This window comes from Pleurodeles waltl, chromosome 12 (assembly GCF_031143425.1).
Source record: "Pleurodeles waltl isolate 20211129_DDA chromosome 12, aPleWal1.hap1.20221129, whole genome shotgun sequence".
Taxonomy (NCBI): domain Eukaryota; kingdom Metazoa; phylum Chordata; class Amphibia; order Caudata; family Salamandridae; genus Pleurodeles; species Pleurodeles waltl.
The window spans coordinates 294,552,798-294,573,334 of NC_090451.1; positions in this window are offsets into that span (position 1 = coordinate 294,552,798).

The following is a 20,537-nucleotide window of genomic DNA, read 5'->3' on the forward strand; positions in this document are numbered from 1 at the left end:
CATATTTAGTATGGCCAGAATGGTAATACAAAGTCCTGCTGACTGGTGAAGTTGGATTTAATATTACTATTCTAGAAATGCCACTTTTAGAAAGTGAGCATTTCTTTGCACTTAAATCTTTCTGTGCCTTACAATCCACGTCTGGCTGGGCTTGGTTGACAGCTCCTTGTGCATTCACTTAGACACTCCCAAACACAGGGTACTCAGCCTCACTTGCATACATCTGCATTTTGAATGGGTCTTCCTGGGCTGGGAGGGTGGAGGGCCTGCTCTCACACAAAGGACTGCCACACCCCCTACTGGGACCCTGGCAGACAGGATTGAACTGAAAGGGGAGCTGGTGCACTTCTTAGCCACTCTTTGAAGTCTCCCCCACTTCAAAGTCACATTTGGATATAAAACAGGGCTTCTGCCCTGCCTCATCAGACACTTGCTGGGGAAGAAACCTGATCCAGAAACTACATCCTGCCAAGAAGAACTGCCTGGCTGCTCAAAGGACTCACCTGTCTGCTTTCTACAAAGGACTGCTGCCTTGCTGTTGGCCTGCTGCCTTGCTGAACTCTTGTCTGGCTGTGAAAGTGCTCTCCAAGGGCTTGGATAGAGCTTGCCTCCTGTTCCCTGAAGTCTCAGGACCAAAAAGACTTCTCTTTTTCACTTGGATGCTCCATGCGGCGAAATTTTCAACGCACAGCTTGTTCCGCGGCGAGAAAAACGCCGCACACCGACGCTGATCGACATGACGCCTTCGGGACGACCGGAACTTCGACGCACGGCTTCGCAAGGACAACGCCGCCCGACCTCCAGAGGAGAAATCGACGTGACGCCTGCCGTGAGATCGAGATTTTGACGCACAGCCCCGCAGAACGACGCGCAGCTGGAAAACAAGCAGGAAAATCCACGCACAGACCCGGGACATCTGGTAATCCCCGCGTTCCACAGAAAGAGAAAAACGACGCACGACTTCCCCGCGTGGAAAATAACGACGCAAGTCCGTGTGTGCTGGGGAGAAATCGACGCACACACCATTTTTCCACGTATCTCTTCTTCTGTGGCCCTCTGAGTAGATTTTACACTCCAAACCAGGTACTTTGTGCTTGAAAGAGACTTTGTTTGCTTTTTAAAGACTTAAGACATTCCATATCACTTTTCAGTGATATCTCTACAAATTCACATTGCAACTTTATTCGTTTTGACCTACAATTATCCTGATAAATATTAAATATATTTTTCTAAACACTGTGTGGTGTATTTTTGTGGTGCTATATGGTGGTATTGTATGATTTATTGCACAAATACTTTACACATTACCTTCTAAGTTAAGCCTGACTGCTCGTGCCAAGCTACCAGAGGGTGGGCACAGGCTAATTTTGGATTGTGTGTGACTTACTGTGAGAAAACAGGGCTGATTGCAGAGGCCCCATAACTTTTTGCCCCCATTTTCCTCTTTTTGCTGGTGTTTTCCTGACTTTGATGGTGCCCTGGGTACTGCTAACCAGACCCAGGGCCTGTGCTCTGTGTAAAATGGATATGCAAATTAGGCTAATTATAATTGGCTAAGTTAACCTACCTATAAGTCCCTAGTATATGGTAGGGCATGTAGGTTTAGGGACCACAGCATAGGTGGTGCACACCTAGGTGCACTGCTGAGGTGCCCAGTGTCATTTTAAAAGCAAGCCTGCCTTGCTGGCTGCTTTTAAATTAAAGTTATATGCAAATTCGACTTTGGAATTAAAGGTACTTCCAAAGTCTTAAACTACCTTATTTTTACATATAAGTCACACCTAAGGTGTGCCCTATGTGCCCCTAGGGCTGGGTGCCATGTAACTATAAGCAGGGACTTTATAAAAATAGATTTATAAGCCCTGGTGAGGTAAAAACAGCCAAATTCGTTTTTCCCTCATTGAAGTAAATGGCCTTCATAGGCTAGAATGGGCAGACTTTATTTTTAAAGTCTCCTTAAATGTTGCATACCAAGAATTTGGTATCAAATTAATTGTTGTAATAAATCCTACAACTTCCAGTTGTTGGATTTAATATAACTAGTTCAGGTAAAAAGTTTAGACTTTACCTAAAAAGTTGCCAATTTCAGCTCAGCATTGTTTTTGCTGCTGTGCTCTGATTGGCCAGCCTGCAGCAGCTTCTGCCAGGCTGCCTTGATGAGGTGTGAAGTGGCCAGGCTTCACACAAAGGAATGTGCTTGGGGGAGAGAATCTCCCCTCAGCAGATGGTGAGGCAGGAAGGGGGAGGGCTGCCAAACTGGTCTTCAAAGGCAGAGAAGGACATTTGGAGCACCCAGCAACACCCCCACATCCTGCAACCCCAGACAATTAGGTGCCCCCTTGATTAGATTAGGAGAGGGCAGGAGAGGGGTGTGTTTATGATTTTTAGCCACACCAGTGGGTGGGCTCAGCCAGATGTAACCTCCAAAAATCAGATTCATCCATGTTGGATTTTTAGAGACTGTTGCCTTCTGGGATGGATTTTTGCCACACTTCCCAGGAAGTGGTCATCACAGGGGGACGACCCTGTCCCTGATTGAAGAATCAGGGCCCCCCTGCTTTTCACCCAGGAGCAAGGATAAAACTGGCAGACCTGCACCCACACCTCAGATCCCCTCCAGAATTCAACAAGAAAGGAACTAAAGAAGAAGAAGGACTGCCCTGCTGGACCCCTGGCCTGCACCTGGACCCTGCACTCAGAAGGACTGCACCAGCTGCACACTTGGGCTTCACCACAAGAAGGACTTTGCCTGGCTTCAACTGGTTCAAGGAGGGACTCCCTGTTTGCTACAGGTGAAAAATTGCTAAACCAGAGTCGCCTGCACCAACTCCTGAAGAAAGCGACCAGCTGACCACTGTCCAGTGGCCAAAAAGGAGTTTGCGCCAGGTGCATTCTGGGAGTTGAAGTCCGCACCCCCCAAGGACCATCACAGAACTTCTGGACCCTTGGGGTGAGCTGTGGACCCCAAAAGAACCTTAAAAGAACATCTGGGTGAAGCCCCAGAAGTTTGGAAAAGATTTGAGAATTTTTGGAAAAAAGCTCCAGAGAGGGACCGACTCGCCGCGGAAATTCTAGCCGGCTTGCCTCAACCGCGACCCGGCCTGACTTCGTGGTTCGTCCCGGTAAAGAAAAACATCCAAAAAAGAGACTAAGTCCGAACGTAAAAAGTTGACCGGGACCTCCCAGCCATCGTATCCGAGAAGGGCTCCATGGACGTCGGATCAAGATCCAGGTTTACCCCGGTCGAAGGATTTTCATCTCGAAAAAACGACTAAGTCCGAAGGTAAAAGTCTCCACCGAGGAAACCCACATCGCGTATCCGGACAAGGGCTCCAGGAGGTCGGATTCAACTGGCAGGTTCGTCCCGGTGAAGAAAAACTTCAAAATAAAGACTAAGGGGGTTATTCTAACTTTGGAGGAGTGTTAATCCGTCCCAAAAGTGACGGTAAAGTGACGGATATACCACCAGCCGTATTATGAGTTCCATAGGATATAATGGACTCGTAATATGGCTGGTGGTAAATCCGTCACTTTTCCGTCACTTTTGGGACGGATTAACACCTCCTCCAAAGTTAGAATAACCCCCTAAGTCAGAAGGTAACTGTTTAACCGAGGCCTCCCGCGACCTGTAGCCGAGCAGGGCTCCATCGCGGTCGGCCTGAAAGTTTGACTTTGCCCCGGTCGAGGTGCAACCAGATGACCCGATTGGCGCTTTTTGTTTCTAAGCGCTAGAAAAGTAATAATTCTTTAAAAATTCATATCTCCGGTTCCCCTGAACCGATTTTAATCGTTTTTGTGTCATTTTAAAGATAAAAATATAAACTATTTTTATAAATTGGTTTTGGATTTTTAAACTGTTTCCTGTGTTTTATTTAATTACTGTTTTGTGATATTTGAATGCTTTACACTTTGTCTCCTAAGTTAAGCCTTGACGCTCGTTGCCAAGCTACCAAGGGTTGAGCTGGGATTAATTTACTGAGACCTAACTGTACCTATGTGGAGGTTAGTGGCTTGTTGCTAGGTGTAGGTACCTACCTGCCCTACCAATAACCCATTTTCCAACATAATTGGAAGCAGCGACGGGATCCTGTACTTGTGTTCAATATCACGTTACAGTTTTGAGTAAAACAAATTAAAAATCCTTTAAATTGTCCTAGTGCAAAAATTGTTTTTAATTTTTTTTGGATTAATTTCAATTATTGAATTTTTGTAATTTTTCTAAATTCTTGTTTCCAATTTTTGCTAAAAGTTTTTGTTGACACAAAACTAGGGAACCATGGAGCTTGATCTGGCTAGCCTACCCACACTGACAGTAGTCCAGCTTAGGGGGTTGTGTATTGAAAGAGGGTTGCCTGCAACCAGTGATCTCAGGAAGCAAATCCTGATCACATCCCTGACAGCATGGGCTGAGGCCCAAGAGGTAGAGTCAGAAGAAGCTCCAGAGGAGGGAGAAAGAAGGGAGGATGCAAGCTCTAACCACTCAGGGGAGGGAAGGCATCTGAGCCCAAGTGAGGATGAGGAAGAACGGTCCTCAGTAAACACAGTCACTAGGGGCAGATCCAAAGCTAGTGGTGGGAAGGGGGTCCTTTCAGGAGGAGAGAACCCATCCATCAGAGAAAGAGAGCTGGAGGCCCAGCTAGCATACATAGCTTTGGAAGCAGAGAAGCTGGCCCTAGAAAAGAAAAAGTGGGCATACAAAGAGAAAAGAGATGGAAGCAGCGATAAAGAAGCTGAGGTGTCCATGGGTGGGGGAGTTTGCCCCATATTACCCAAGGGGGTGGTTCCTGCTTTTGTAGAGGGGGATGACATAGATAAGTGGCTGGGGGCCTTTGAGAGGGCACTCCAAATGAGAAGGGTTAGGCCTCAATACTGGGGTTCCCTTTTGTGGGAGTTGGTCCCCAACTCAGGGAGGGATAGGCTTCTGACCTTAAGGGGGAGGAGGCAGATTCATACCCTAGTATGAAGAGGTGCTTAGCCAAGAAGTTTGGTCTGACCCCAGAGCAATATAGAATGAAGTTCAGGGACACCCAGAAGGTCAGTACCCAGTCTTGGGTTGACTTTGTGGACATTTCACTAAAGGCACTAGAGGGCTGGATTATTGGTAACAAAGTAGATACTTATGAGGGGTTGTACAATCTGATCATGAGAGAGCACATCTTGACCAATTGTATCCAAGAAAGGTTACGCCAGCATCTACTGGACTCTAAGCAGACCAACCCTAGAGAGCTAGGGGAGGCAGCTGATGAGTGGTTGAGAACCAGGGTGGTTGTCAAGTCCCAGGGGGGAGACTCCAAGAAGGGGGGGACAGGTCCCCAAAAACCTAAGGAGGGAGGTGGTAAGCCCACCACAGAGACTCCCTCTGTACCCCAGAACCCTAAGAAGGAGGAGAGTAAATCCCACTCTGACCAGCAGAGACAGTTAGACCCAGGGTTAAAAAAGCTCTTGGACAGTAGGGCTTGCTTTGACTGTCAGCAGACAGGTCACTTCAGAGGAGATGCAGCCTGTCCAAAGAAGGTGGTTAGCACTGGGCTGTCCAGTGTAGCCATAGAGGAGGATTCCTCAGATGATGAAGTCCTCCTAGCATTTAGCTGGGAGACAGGACCAGATGGTAAGCTGGTGATCCCTGAGGGTGGGAGTAGGCACTTCCACCACATTCAAGTGAATGGGATCCCTACCACTGGCCTGAGAGACACCTGTGCCAGTCACACTATAGTGAGTGACCGGTTAGTGACCCCAGACATGTATGTCCCAGGAAAGACAAAAAAAGTCAGGATAGCCACAGGGGAGGTCACCTCCAAACCTGTAGCCATAGTGCCCCTAGAGAGGGAGGGTATCCTTGACTGGATTAGGGTGGTAGTCAGTGCTGACCTTCCCCTAGATTGTATCCTGGGCAATGACCTCCCAGAGGTGAGTCTGGTCACAGATGGGGTGGTCGCCCAGGGCGCCCCTCCAAGCCAAAGTCCTGGGGAGTCAGTCCCTACAGTTAGGAGACAGGGGTCCCCAAGAAAAGGAAAGAAGAAAAGGAAGGGTAGGCCACTCTTAAAGAGAGTTCCAGGGAGCCAAAGGCCTTCTGCCCCAGTAGGGGGGGAGCCCAGAGTTGGCACTGGTGAGGCCTCACCTGACCCCAAGGAAGTCCTGAGTAGTCAGGCAGCTGTCCAGATGCAAGGTGTTGCCCCTGCACTGACAGAAGAGAGAGTGGAAGGAGGGTGTCTGCCACAGGAGGTGGTAGCCCCCCACTCTAGACAGCAAGAGGGGTGCCAGGACCCCAAAGAAGCCCCTAAAGCAGCTCAGCCACCTGTCAGTGGAGAGCTTAGGGTGTGGTTCTGGGTACTGACAGCTGTCAGTAGCCTCTGCTGGGTGCTAGCCTTCCTGGCAGCACTGTACTTGGCCTGGGAGGCAGACCCCAGGGCCAATAGCAAAGTAGGTCCCCTGACCCTGTTGGTCATGGTGGGGTTCCTCAAGTGTTGGGTGACCTCTTTGGGTAAGCTAGGTGTTGCCCTAGCAAAGTTAGGAGTAGGGGAGGTGGGCACCTCACTACCCAAGTTGGCAGAGAGAGAGGAGGAAGACCCCCCTAGAGGAAAGTTTCAGTTTGAGTTGGGTCCTTTTACTGTTGGGATGGCTTCACTACCCATAGGGAGTGACCCTGACAGGAGGATATAAGGCAGAGTAGGCCCTGCAAAGGGACAGCCAGTTTTCTTCACTGTCTTCCTCGCCTAACAAGCCAGGAAGACTCTCCCAGGGTTGGGCTGAGTCTCCTGGGCGTGTGGGCTGGGGGGGGGTTGTGTGAGAAAACAGGGCTGATTGCAGAGGCCCCATAACTTTTTGCCCCCATTTTCCTCTTTTTGCTGGTGTTTTCCTGACTTTGATGGTGCCCTGGGTACTGCTAACCAGTCCCAGGGCCTGTGCTCTGTGTAAAAAGGATATGCAAATTAGGCTAATTATAATTGGCTAAGTTAACCTACCTATAAGTCCCTAGTATATGGTAGGGCATGTAGGTTTAGGGACCACAGCATAGGTGGTGCACACCTAGGTGCACTGCTGAGGTGCCCAGTGTCATTTTAAAAGCAAGCCTGCCTTGCTGGCTGCTTTTAAATTAAAGTTATATGCAAATTCGACTTTGGAATTAAAGGTACTTCCAAAGTCTTAAACTACCTTATTTTTACATATAAGTCACCCCTAAGGTGTGCCCTATGTGCCCCTAGGGCTGGGTGCCATGTAACTATAAGCAGGGACTTTATAAAAATAGATTTATAAGCCCTGGTGAGGTAAAAACAGCCAAATTCGTTTTTCCCTCATTGAAGTAAATGGCCTTCATAGGCTAGAATGGGCAGACTTTATTTTAAATTTTAAAGTCTCCTTAAATGTTGCATACCAAGAATTTGGTATCAAATTAATTGTTGTAATAAATCCTACAACTTCCAGTTGTTGGATTTAATATAACTAGTTCAGGTAAAAAGTTTAGACTTTACCTAAAAAGTTGCCAATTTCAGCTCAGCATTGTTTTTGCTGCTGTGCTCTGATTGGCCAGCCTGCAGCAGCTTCTGCCAGGCTGCCTTGATGAGGTGTGAAGTGGCCAGGCTTCACACAAAGGAATGTGCTTGGGGGAGAGAATCTCCCCTCAGCAGATGGTGAGGCAGGAAGGGGGAGGGCTGCCAAACTGGTCTTCAAAGGCAGAGAAGGACATTTGGAGCACCCAGCAACACCCCCACATCCTGCAAACCCAGACAATTAGGTGCCCCCTTGATTAGATTAGGAGAGGGCAGGAGAGGGGTGTGTTTATGATTTTTAGCCACACCAGTGGGTGGGCTCAGCCAGATGTAACCTCCAAAAATCAGATTCATCCATGTTGGATTTTTAGAGACTGTTGCCTTCTGGGATGGATTTTTGCCACACTTCCCAGGAAGTGGTCATCACAGGGGGACGACCCTGTCCCTGATTGAAGAATCAGGGCCCCCCTGCTTTTCACCCAGGAGCAAGGATAAAACTGGCAGACCTGCACCCACACCTCAGATCCCCTCCAGAATTCAACAAGAAAGGAACTAAAGAAGAAGAAGGACTGCCCTGCTGGACCCCTGGCCTGCACCTGGACCCTGCACTCAGAAGGACTGCACCAGCTGCACACTTGGGCTTCACCACAAGAAGGACTTTGCCTGGCTTCAACTGGTTCAAGGAGGGACTCCCTGTTTGCTACAGGTGAAAAATTGCTAAACCAGAGTCCCCTGCACCAACTCCTGAAGAAAGCGACCAGCTGACCACTGTCCAGTGGCCAAAAAGGAGTTTGCGCCAGGTGCATTCTGGGAGTTGAAGTCCGCACCCCCCAAGGACCATCACAGAACTTCTGGACCCTTGGGGTGAGCTGTGGACCCCAAAAGAACCTTAAAAGAACATCTGGGTGAAGCCCCAGAAGTTTGGAAAAGATTTGAGAATTTTTGGAAAAAAGCTCCAGAGAGGGACCGACTCGCTGCGGAAATTCTAGCCGGCTTGCCTCAACCGCGACCCGGCCTGACTTCGTGGTTCGTCCCGGTAAAGAAAAACATCCAAAAAAGAGACTAAGTCCGAACGTAAAAAGTTGACCGGGACCTCCCAGCCATCGTATCCGAGAAGGGCTCCATGGACGTCGGATCAAGATCCAGGTTTACCCCGGTCGAAGGATTTTCATCTCGAAAAAACGACTAAGTCCGAAGGTAAAAGTCTCCACCGGGGAAACCCACATCGCGTATCCGGACAAGGGCTCCAGGAGGTCGGATTCAACTGGCAGGTTCGTCCCGGTGAAGAAAAACTTCAAAATAAAGACTAAGTCAGAAGGTAACTTTTTAACCGAGGCCTCCCGCGACCTGTAGCCGAGCAGGGCTCCATCGCGGTCTGCCTGAAAGTTTGACTTTGCCCCGGTCGAGGTGCAACCAGATGACCCGATTGGCGCTTTTTGTTTCTAAGCGCTAGAAAAGTAATAATTCTTTAAAAATTAATATCTCCGGTTCCCCTGAACCGATTTTAATCGTTTTTGTGTCATTTTAAAGATAAAAATATAAACTATTTTTATAAATTGGTTTTGGATTTTTAAACTGTTTCCTGTGTTTTATTTAATTACTGTTTTGTGATATTTGAATGCTTTACACTTTGTCTCCTAAGTTAAGCCTTGACGCTCGTTGCCAAGCTACCAAGGGTTGAGCTGGGATTAATTTACTGAGACCTAACTGTACCTATGTGGAGGTTAGTGGCTTGTTGCTAGGTGTAGGTACCTACCTGCCCTACCAATAACCCATTTTCCAACACTTACCCTGACTAGAGTGAGGGTTCTTGCTTGGACAGAGGGTAACCTGACTGCCAACCAAAAACCCCATTTCTAACAGTTGCCCTGCGGTGCCTCCCTTTACTTTAAAAGAAACAGAGATGGCAATTAGTGCCCAAAAATCAGGGAAGGCCCCTGGACCAGACAGCATCCCCTCGGATTTGTACAAATCAGACTTGCCCATATGGACACGGTATATCAATAGGATATCGAACATGGGTCTGGCTACCAGGTCCTACCCGGATTCCTGGAAGGAGGCCACAATTGTGCCTATTCATAAGAAAGGAGAGAAAAGTCTTCCAGGAAATTACAGACCCATTAGCCTACTAGATAATTTGCAAAAAATATTCTGCTCTCAGCTGCTAAGCAGACTGAAACGCTGGATAGCGGAAAATTAGGTATTAAGCCATCTGCAGGCAGGATTCAGGGATAAGGTCAGTACCATCGATCAGGTCTTCCGCTTTATCACCATAAAGTGGAAGATCGTAGACGTAGATCATGGCCACCTATTCGTGGCCTTTGTTGATCTAAAATCCGCTTTTGACCTTGTCCCGCGTCCCAAGCTGTGGGAAGTCATGAGTAATGCAGGAGTCCCAGGCTCCATGATTAATATAATTAAAGATCTTTACTCTGGCAATTGTGCCAAAGTACGATGGGGCCCGGCAGGTGATCTGACTCCAGCATTTCCCACAGTTCGTGGTGTGAGGCAGGGTTGCGTTCTTGCGCCTACCCTGTTCCTCCTGTTTATCAATGCCTGCATTCCGTACCTTTTAGATTGTCCTGGTGATGCCCCCAGTATGGGTCGGCAGAAGTTCCCATGCCTTCTATTTGCTAATGATACCTTGCTACTTTCTCGAACAGCTATGGGTCTCTCATGTCTGCTCGCAAGATTCTTGGAGTTTTGAAAGGACCATGGTTTTGAAATCAACTCAGCTAAAACGAAATATATGGTGTTTGGGGGCAAAAAGCAGAAAATTAAGAGACCTGTATTTCTAGAAGGTGTTTCCCTGGAAAGAGTGGGCATTTTTGATTACCTAGGTATTAAACTAGAAGATTCACATTCCTGGCATGCCCATCGCCAGAAATCACTAATGTGCCTGAAACAAAGGGCGGGTGTCATCGTGAGATTTGCGACCAGATCCCCTAGGTTTGCCATGACTCCTGCTCTTGAAATATATAAATCTCAATCAGCCGGGGGGGGGCTTTGTATGGTGAAGAGCTTTGGGGCCATTGCAACTTGGTGAATCTGGCTAGGGTGGAAAACCAATTTTTTAAGATGCTGTTAAAAGTTCCTTCCAGCACTCCATCCTTGCCTATCTGAATGGATTTAAATCTTTTTTCAATTAATTACATTGCTGCCTTGAGACCTCTCCTGTTTTGGATTCGGCTATGGTCATCAGATGCCCTTATTCCATTCACATGTGGGCTCCTCAACCTGGTGGGCCACAACCCCAAGATTAAAATCAATTGGTGTGTTTATGACGAACGATCGCTAACGCTCCTTGGTCTGGGGTCCTATTGGAAGGATCCCTTTTCCATCCCTAAAAACGCTATGCAGTCATTGAAGGACACTTTTTGGCTCAAAGTTCAAACCGCCCAATTGGCTGAGGTTGTGCCGTTGTCCTTGTCTGATACCTATTTGCAGTCCAAATGTCACTATGAGTTTGAGCCCTTCATGGATGCAGCAATTTCCCCATTCGCGTGTGCCCTTTTTATCAGATTTAGAATAGTGTCTCTCCCTCTGTGTTCTTTAACCGATAAATGGTCCTATTCTATTGACAAGTCTAAGTCATGTCCGATGGGATGTAAGAACGAAGAGTCTGTCTTACACGTCCTTTTTTAATGTCGTGCATATGACAAAAAGAGGGCCTCTTGGATTAAGCCCCTATATAAACAAATGGGTTTCAGGAGCTGTTTACATGCCGAGAGAATTTTTAAATCTGATCCATCGGTTCATATAGTGTATCGGGTGGCAAAATTCTTTGAATCAATTTGGCGTCTCAGACTAGCGACTCTAAAAGAATATGACCGGGTAGCTGCCTTTTAGATTTAGACCCTTCTATGTATATTTATTGTGTCCTGGTGCATGATAATAATTGATATTTTGTGGTATTTGAGGCGCTGTTTTTATATCATTGGATACAAATGGTCTTTGGGAATTGTTCATCTGCCCATAAATTCTATCTTGTGGCAAAATGTTTAGGAACCATCTGTGGCGTTTTAGATTAGCATCTTAAAGAATAAGTTTGGGTGGCTGCCTTTCAGATTTAGATTTTTTAAAGTATTTTTATTGCACCTTGGTGTATGATATTAGCTGAGATTTTCAGGGTCCAGAGGTGTTGTTGGTGCAAGTAATTTTTTATGTCTACTTTCTCATGGTTTTAATTCCCTTTTCTGAAAAAATTTGTATTCATCTTATTGTGCATTTTTTATAACTTTTCTTTACACATTGCTATGTATTGCACTTTTATGGTATGTTTCTCTTACCGAAATAAAGTAAATGATGAATGCCCAAGGGAGCTGTCAACTAAACCTAGCCAGATGTGGATTGTAAGGCACAGAAGGATTAAAGTGCAGAGAAATGCTCACTTTCTAAAAGTGCCATTTCTAAAATAGTAATATTAAATCCAACTTCACTAGTCAGCAGGATTTTGTATTACCATTCTGGCCACACTAAATATGACCTGTGTACTTCTTTCAGATCAGAGTCTCCCACTCAAAGAGTATAAGAGGGTAGCCCTAATGTTAGCCTATGAAAGGAGAAGGCCTCACAGCAGTGTAAAAACGAATTTAGGAGTTTTACACTACCAGGACATATAAAATGCACAGGTACATGTCCTGCCTTTTCTCTACATAGCACTCTGCCCTATGGGTTACCTAGTACCTACCTTAGGGGTGATTTATATGTAGAAAAAGGGGAGTTTAAGGCATGGCAAGTACTTTTAAATGCCAAGTCAAAGCGGCAGGGAAACTCCACACACAGGTCTTGCAATGGCAGGCCTGAGGCATGGTTAAGAGGCTACTTATGTGGGTGGCACAATCAGTGCTGCAGGCCCACTAGTAGCATTTAATCTACAGGCCCTGGGCACAAGTAGTGCACTTTACTGGGGTCTTACAAGTAGATTAATTAAGCGAATTGGGTATAAATCAATGTCAACATGTTTTAAGGGTGAGAGCATATGCACTTTAGCACTGGTTAGCAGTGGTAAAGTGTGCAGAGTCCTAAAACCAGCAAAAACAGGGTCCAAAAAGTGGGGGGAGGCAGGCAAAAAGTTAGGGGTGACCACCCTAAGGCTGTCAGGTCTAACAAAGACCAAAACAACAAAAATAAAATCAGTAGAACAAGACTCATAACATTTTTAAACATAAAGTGTAAAATAGTGTCTAAAAGCATGGAGCACCAACTGGAGATATCTGGTTGCGCTGGACCTGATGAAATCCAAAAGTCCAGGCCGACCGCAAGGGAGCACATGTCAGATACAGCTCTAGATCATTCCTGTGAAGTCTTACCTTCTCAAGTTCTAAGAGCCCTGTTCCCATTGGAGATAGTCATGGAGAGCAAGGAGAATATTGCAGGCTGTGGTTGGCATGGTGCGAAAAGTAGACCAGGCATCGCAAAAAGGGTGGGCTCGTGCTCTGCATTGGTGGTCTCCTAATGCACGTTGTGGAAAGAGACTGGTTGGTAGTAGCTTTTGCTATTTTGTGGTGCAAGAGGTGCAGTTTCAGTGCAAACGGGCCAGTTCATGAAGAGCGCAGAAGCTTCATTATTTGAGCCTGTGAGCCATACTAAGGGTTTAGGATCTGAGAGGCATCACTTAGAGGTTATGAACTTACTACACCTGGATCTAGGAGCTTTTAGGGGAGCCTTTCATGTCCCTGAGGCTCAGATCAAGAGGACAGCAGAGTAGATCTTGGAGTCACTCTGGGGTCCTTGGCTCAAGATGAAGCTGCAGGTCCAGTTCTTCTTCCCCAGGCAAGAATGCCGCACGCCAGCACAGCAGCAGTCCAGCCAAGTGGCAATTTTTGTGTTGAAGAGTATGGAGAGATATAGGAGTGTACTGAAGAGGCGGTATCTGACGTTGAGTATTTATATACAGTTGTTCCATTGAAGTGGGAATAAGCTTCTAAAGTGATGTCTTTAAAGTGCTCAGATGTCCCACCTTCTTTGAAGTGGCTCCTAACTAAATATAGGGGTATGCAGCCCTTGTGTGGAGATAGGACACAGTGTATTCAAGTGTAAGTGGGCTGAGCTCAGCAACTCCCACCCATCCTACCAGTAATCACCCATCTAGTCATACCTAAAGTGCCTATTGTGTGTTGCTGTCTAAGAGGGAAGCACAAAGCCCAACTGCCAACTACACTCAGTCATATGACACAAAATGGCTGGGAGATAAAAAATGTAACTTTCTAAAAGTGGGCTTTTAAGAGCTGCAATTTAAAATCCAACTTCATTATTAGTTAGGGTTTTATATTGTGATTTCAGAGAAACCAAACATGAATTGGCCATCTCTTCCCATTTGGAAATTAGTCATATGAAATATGATAAGTTAACTCCAATGTAATCCTTTGGGAGAGAGAGGTTTTGCAATAGTGAAACACATATTTAGGAACCTTTCACTACAAGGACATGCAAAGCTTAAAAGTGCAGTTTAAACTTTGTAAATACATTGCACCATTTGTGCTGTCCAAGACCTACCCTAGGGAACCTTATATATGTTAATAAGGAAAATTCAAACTTGAACTTGAAAAAGTAGGTTTGGGCCTGGCAAAAGGTTTATTGTGCCTGGTCAACATTGCAATTTAAAACTGAACACACAAGCTCTGCAATGACAGACCTGAGACATGTTTCAAATGCTACTTAAGTGGATGCCACAACCAGTGCTGCAGCTCCACAAGTAGCATTTAAACTACAGGGCCTGGACATCTGTAGTGCCACTTAACTAGTGACGTACATGTAAATTAAATATGCCATTTATGTAGAAGCAAAACAAACATGTTGAAGGAGAAAGCACAAGCACTTTAGCACTGGTTAGCAGTGGTAAAGTGCACAGAGTCTCAAGGCCAACAAAAACGAATTCAGCAAAATAGGAGAAAGGTAAAAGGTCTTGGGATGCTCTTGCAGAAAGGACTAAGTCCAATGCTTAAAATACTGTAGCATATTCTATAACCATTAGCAGAGGCACTTCAATGTGAAATATATACCCATATATACCAAGGATGTAAAATAAATAGTTATTATTGTTCAAGAGAGAGATGTCAGTTTAGAAAATGTAAACGACCTACATATCAATTCATCCCGTGCCCTAAAAATGCTACAAAGCGCGGATCGTTTTTAAATTAAAAGAAGTCAACAATTCAACACAATTCCTATTATTAGACGTGCTTGGTTTAAAATTGGAACCAAACTGTGTGTGTCATAGGTTCTTAACAGGAAGCTGATTGCTTTGGTTAAAACGTGTATCTGTTCGTGTACTAGACATCATAGAAAAGCATGAGTCCTTTATTTTACCCTGCTCTGTTTATGTACACTTGAAAGGAATTGAAAGCAGCTATGAAGTGAAGTTGGTTTTCAACTTTAAACATGCTGTTTTTCAAGTTCAAATTGTCATCCCTAGATAAATATAGATTATAACAAACCAAAAATAGTAGGGTTGGTGCCCAAATACACAGCACAAGTAACCACAGTTGCAGAGAGTTTCTTTCCATTCAACAGATAAACAGCAAATTAGTCAGTTTAAATAACTCGCTGTGGTAAAATGAATGTATTATTGGACCTGGGACACTTCGCCAGGATGATCCAAACAAGTCAAAATTTAGCTAGCCCGACCACATTAAATAAAGCATTGAACAGTTACTTGTTTAATTCGTGGTCTGCTGTGTTTTTTCAAATCCTATTATTATAGTTCCGAGAGCTCTGCGCTGCACCTTTAGAAAATTCAAAATACTTTATTGGTTTTCAACCTTTTAAACCCCACTAAGCAAAGCAGAATGCTACCTATTTTATAATTCTCGAACAGTGGCTCTATATTTTTGGAAAACCGCAGTCAACATTCACTTTTGAATCTAACCCTGAGTTACCTGTTTGTGTTTTTTAATGAACCCTCCTATATTTGGTAGAAAAAATGTACATGTAACCGATTTTCTGCATTACAGCGTGTTTCAAACGATGGGCAGGCGTTATTAAGTGATAAATAAGTATTTAAGGGCATATTCACAAGAAACTGGCGCATCAGTGCTTATGCACCAGTTTTCTTGCGTCATCCCTGCCCCACCTAACGACACCATGGGTGTGCTGTATTTACAATATGGTGCACCATGGCGCACGTTAGGCCATCAACATTTTTTATACTATTGTGGTGCTTTGCTGCAATAGCGTAAAAAAATGTTAACGCTAGTGCAGTAAAGTGCAAGGAGGCCCATTGATTAAAATGGGTGCGTCACTTTAATGCCTGCTTTGAGCAAGCATTAAAAATTATGCCAAAAATGGCGCAGTTAAATCTTGTAGATTTCAATGCGCCATTTTTGGGCGCCTCCTAACACCGGCATCACCGGCACCACATTATGCCTGCATGACGCAGGCATAATGTGGTGAAAGGGGTCACAAAGTGGCGCAATGCATGCATTGGGCCACTTTGTAAATATGACGTGCTGAAAATTGCCTCCTTGAGCCACATTAATGCAAAAAAAGGACGCTGGTGAGGCGCAAGGAGGCGCTAGAGCCTTGCAAATCTGGCCCTTATAGCATTACTGTGGGAAGACTTTCTAGTGATGATGGAAAACGTGGGGTTCACTTAGAGAATGGAATTGAGGCTCCATTCTCTTTTATCTCCACTAAACCTTCTGCACCTCTCCCCCCAATTCTGGAGCACTGGATCATTTTAACATAGAATTTCTGACCACCTTTTACAAATGGAATAATAGTACATTCGGCCCAAGACTGCTTGTTTTATTTATTTAACAAAGGGCAAATAACACTAGACAATCAGATGTGTGAGCATACATCCATCTGATGCATCATTACGTTTTTTTCTGGCCTGTTTAGTTCACTAAAAACACAACCTATGACATCAAAAGGGCAGCTGACTGCCAACATAAGTAATCCCAGTTGATCACTCAATTAGAATCCGCACTGTGTGTGTGGGGGGGGGGGGTATTTCCAAGTTGTATGCAACACCTGAGTAAGCAACCGGTGAGTGTATGGCCTATACCAAGGCATAACCATAAAATCATCAATAATTTGAGTTTGCTTTGGAATTTTAGGACAATATCACTGCAGTACGACAGAGGAATTACTCTAACCATGTACTTCACAGCTATTGGCAGAGTGTCCATGTACTAAAAGGTGTATTAGTGATTGGAGATTGTTTTTAACAGATGTGATTATAGATAATAAGCACAATACTTTTATTTTTTACTGCTTTTGTTCTATTCAAATGCAGGATTTATGTAAGTAATTTGATGCAAGTTTTAGAGGTTTAGGGTGTAGGTTTTTTTTCAGATTGGTCTGCAACGTCATATAGTTAAGAGAAGAGAGTCTGACAATGGTGGGGAGAGGGTGGCCACAAAACCCCCTCTAGTACGTGTTCTTCGAGGAGAAAGAAGGGGTATGGTGGCAAACATTAAGGAAAAGGATCAGTAGTTGCAGGAGTTAATCCTGCACAGAGAGGGAAGAACAAATAAAGCTTATGAGGAAAGTGGGGGGATCACTGAGGTTCCTAAGGTGCCATCTCAAGGCACCAATGGATGCAAGGCAGATTTTCAGGGAATCTAATACACTAGTTATACAAGAAGGCGTGTATAAGTGCAATGGCATGGGAAAGAGGCAAGTAAAGGGGGCATGCACAGAATTTGCAAGTGGATGTGGATAAGAAGGTGGGTTAGAAGAAGTGTTGAGGAAAAGAAGAAACATGTATTGTGTGTCATAGGGATAGTTAAAATAGTGTAAAACTGAAAGGCAGAACATGTTGACAGGCAGGGCACATTTATAAGCAAAGGAATGAGGAGTGGACAGCAAAATAATAAATATGTGAGGTTGACGTAAAGTGGAGAACAGAAGCAGGAAGTAGAGAAGATATATTGAAAGAGGGGCAAGTGAAGAGGCAGAAAAGACCCAGAGATGAGGGGAGTAGTCCGTACTGAACAACACATGATGACAGGAGGTATGTCAGTAAAACAGAGGAGATGAATAGACTGCATTTGTTCTCAGCAAAATATTTTTATAAGTTGCCCCTGAGGAAACGTAAGTAACTTTAAATTAGCCTCAACATACATACCAGTTATTTTTGTTGTTGATTGCTTCTTCCAACAACAGGAATGAAACTATAGCATCATTGTTAATTGTTCATTTTCATCAATGAGGTATTTTCTGTGTTTTCTTATTGTTTACATCAGAATAATGTATTGCTCATTAAAGTGGTATATTTTGAGAATCTAGTGCCTCAAAAATGTTGATAAGGCAAGCCATACATATGAGGGATTGCAAAGTGTTTCAGTTTTAGAAATATTGTGAAATTCAGAACATGCTCCTAATTGAAAGGCCTTTGGATAGCATCATACAAGCTGTTGATTGTGTTGCAACTGCAGATAAACTGGCTTTCAACCTAGTTTTGTCTTCTTATATGGAAGCAGCACCATATGAAATTGGGTTCTCGGTTGAGGGGGTTGGAAGCCCTACTCAGGCAACAACCACATGCTTTGTCAGCGTAAACCACACAATTAACTAAATCAACCTGTGCTTAGCTTGACACAAAAACAATCAAGCTTCACTTAGAGGAAATGTGTAAAGTAATTATGGAGCATACAAACAGTAATATAGTGAAAACACAACACAAGAAGAACCCAAAACAAATTTAGAAAAATACAGTACATTGTAATAAATATAAAGATGCCAGAACAAATCAGTAGAAGAGGAGCTATGCAGTTTTAAAGGTGTTTGTGATAATAGCAGGTTAATACTGCTGAAAAGATACCTTCTTAATCCAGAACAAAAAGTTCTGTTCATGATGGAGGAGGCCACAAGGAGCAGGATGAGCCTCTGAGATGGTCATCGATGTTGCATGTAGAGTAGTCAGGTATTGCAGACAGTCATTGCTGTAGCATGAAGAGCCTGTGAAGCATCACAGATGGTCCTTGCTGTAGCTTCACGTTGGCAGTCATCTTTGACTGTTGTTGTTGTAGCTCAAAGTGCAGGTCTTGCATTGCCAGTCACTGTAGACTGCCGTTGTCTGTGCTAACTGACTCATTTGTGGTTGCGAAGAGCCCAAACTGCAGGATTTTCACCTTTTCTATGGGAGGAGTATATGTTGATGCCAGGCGAGAATCCAGGACTTGGGGAGGCACCTCTTGGGGATCAGGGATTTACTGCAGCAGAAGCTAAGAGGGCTCAGGCAGGTCCAGTTGCAGGTCTAGGCAGGCTTGGTTGCATCAGGTCGGCTAGGCAGTAGCAGAGAAGCCTCTGAAACTTGTAATGTCCATGTAGGTGACACAGGAGGTTAGCGAACTGACTACTGAAGTTACTCTGATTAGCTTTGGGTGAAGGTAATCAGGTACAGTGTACCTTCGCAGACAGCAAAGCAGTGCTTCCACAAGTAGGGTAGTCCTCTGGCAATGGGCAGTCCTTCTACTGTAATTTCCACAGGTTCAGCTGTGTTCTGAAGAGTGCCTTTGGAGGTCCATTATTTATACCCGGTGAAAGCCTTTTTGTGGAGTAAGATCTCCCTGTCCTAACCTGACAATTGCTTCTAGAAAGTTCTTCTCCTTCCCCTGTCAAGGCTCCTAACTGTCTGGGGTGACAAAAAGCAGGGCAGGGCTGGTGCCAGCTTCCATTTTGTGTGCAGGAAGCAAAGCTCTTTAAAGTGCAATTGAGGCTGTGCACAGGCCATTCCCAGTCATCCTGCTGGGATAGCCCATCCTGTCCACTCGAGGCCTCTTTGCATTACTTTCTGGAAGCAATAACCAAACCCCAACAGAACAGCCATTCGCCAAAATGTTGCCCAGGACACTGGCAGAAAGTACAAATGGTTGGGACAAGAAAATGCCAATGTTCTAAAGCTGAAATTTTCAGACCCATTTACAATCAATGGGGCTTTTAAATCACCATTACTTTGAGTGTAAACAGCATATCTCTATCTGCTCACATTCCAAGATTAGCACTTATTTATTGTAATAAGGCAATCCAGTGTTAGTCAATCAGAGAAATACAACAGTGAAAAATGACTTTAGGAGTGTCCTACTTTTTAAATAGGATGCATCCTGCCCTTAGGCTTGATCATAGTAGTGACTTAAAAGGATTTTACTAGTCTTAAAAGTACAATATTATTATATTTATGAGCTACAGCCTTGAAATATTGAACATTTAAATTACAGAGTATAGTAGAATATACATAAAACTGAATTTTAAATTCAAAATGAAAAGGAAGGGAAAAGTAGGGTGGGGAAATGGGGACTACGCATGGTTTATGCACATTATAGTATGATGAAAGTATAAATAAAAGGTAATAATGTAAGCAATAATAAAATACAATATAAGAAATATAATATTATTAAGCATGGGAAGTCAATGAGGTTGAAGAACTTCTTGTATATCAGGTGAAGGATCATCTAATGGCTTGGCAGATTTGTTAAAAAAGAATGTAGCTAGATTCCACAGAGCTGTTCATTTTAAAACATGCGATAAAGGCTGCATATATGTTGTATGCAGTCTATGATTATGACATACTGCATACCACTATGCTTTAAAAACAATTGAATCAAATTTTTCTACTGCCTTGTGATTTGCCGGAAAGCCAATGCCAATGATAAGTCTAATATGGTAACATTAAATGAAATATCAGCCCAATCATCCAATACACTCCCCAGAAGTACATTAGATATAAAGAAAGGTACATTTGGAGGTAACTTGGGTCCACATTTGCAACCAAAAAGAATGAATGAAAGGACACATGAAAAGTAAATATTTTAGGTCAGCATGTTGAGTTGAACATGTCCAACAAGTGTTTGCAATATCTGAACTGATTTTATGTAAGAATGTTGGAGTAAGGAGTAATCTAATATATATGTAGAATAATCCCTGTGTTATATTTGCTGCTCAGGGTAGTTTCCTAAGTTTGATCCAAGTCTGCTTCCATGTGGACAAGGGCCATGTAACATCTAAGGTATGTTCCCATGATAGTTCAGTACCTGTTTTGGGTTGCTTAATTGAGATACATTGCAGATATGAATGTATGATGGAAGTGCTGGGATTTGTAGG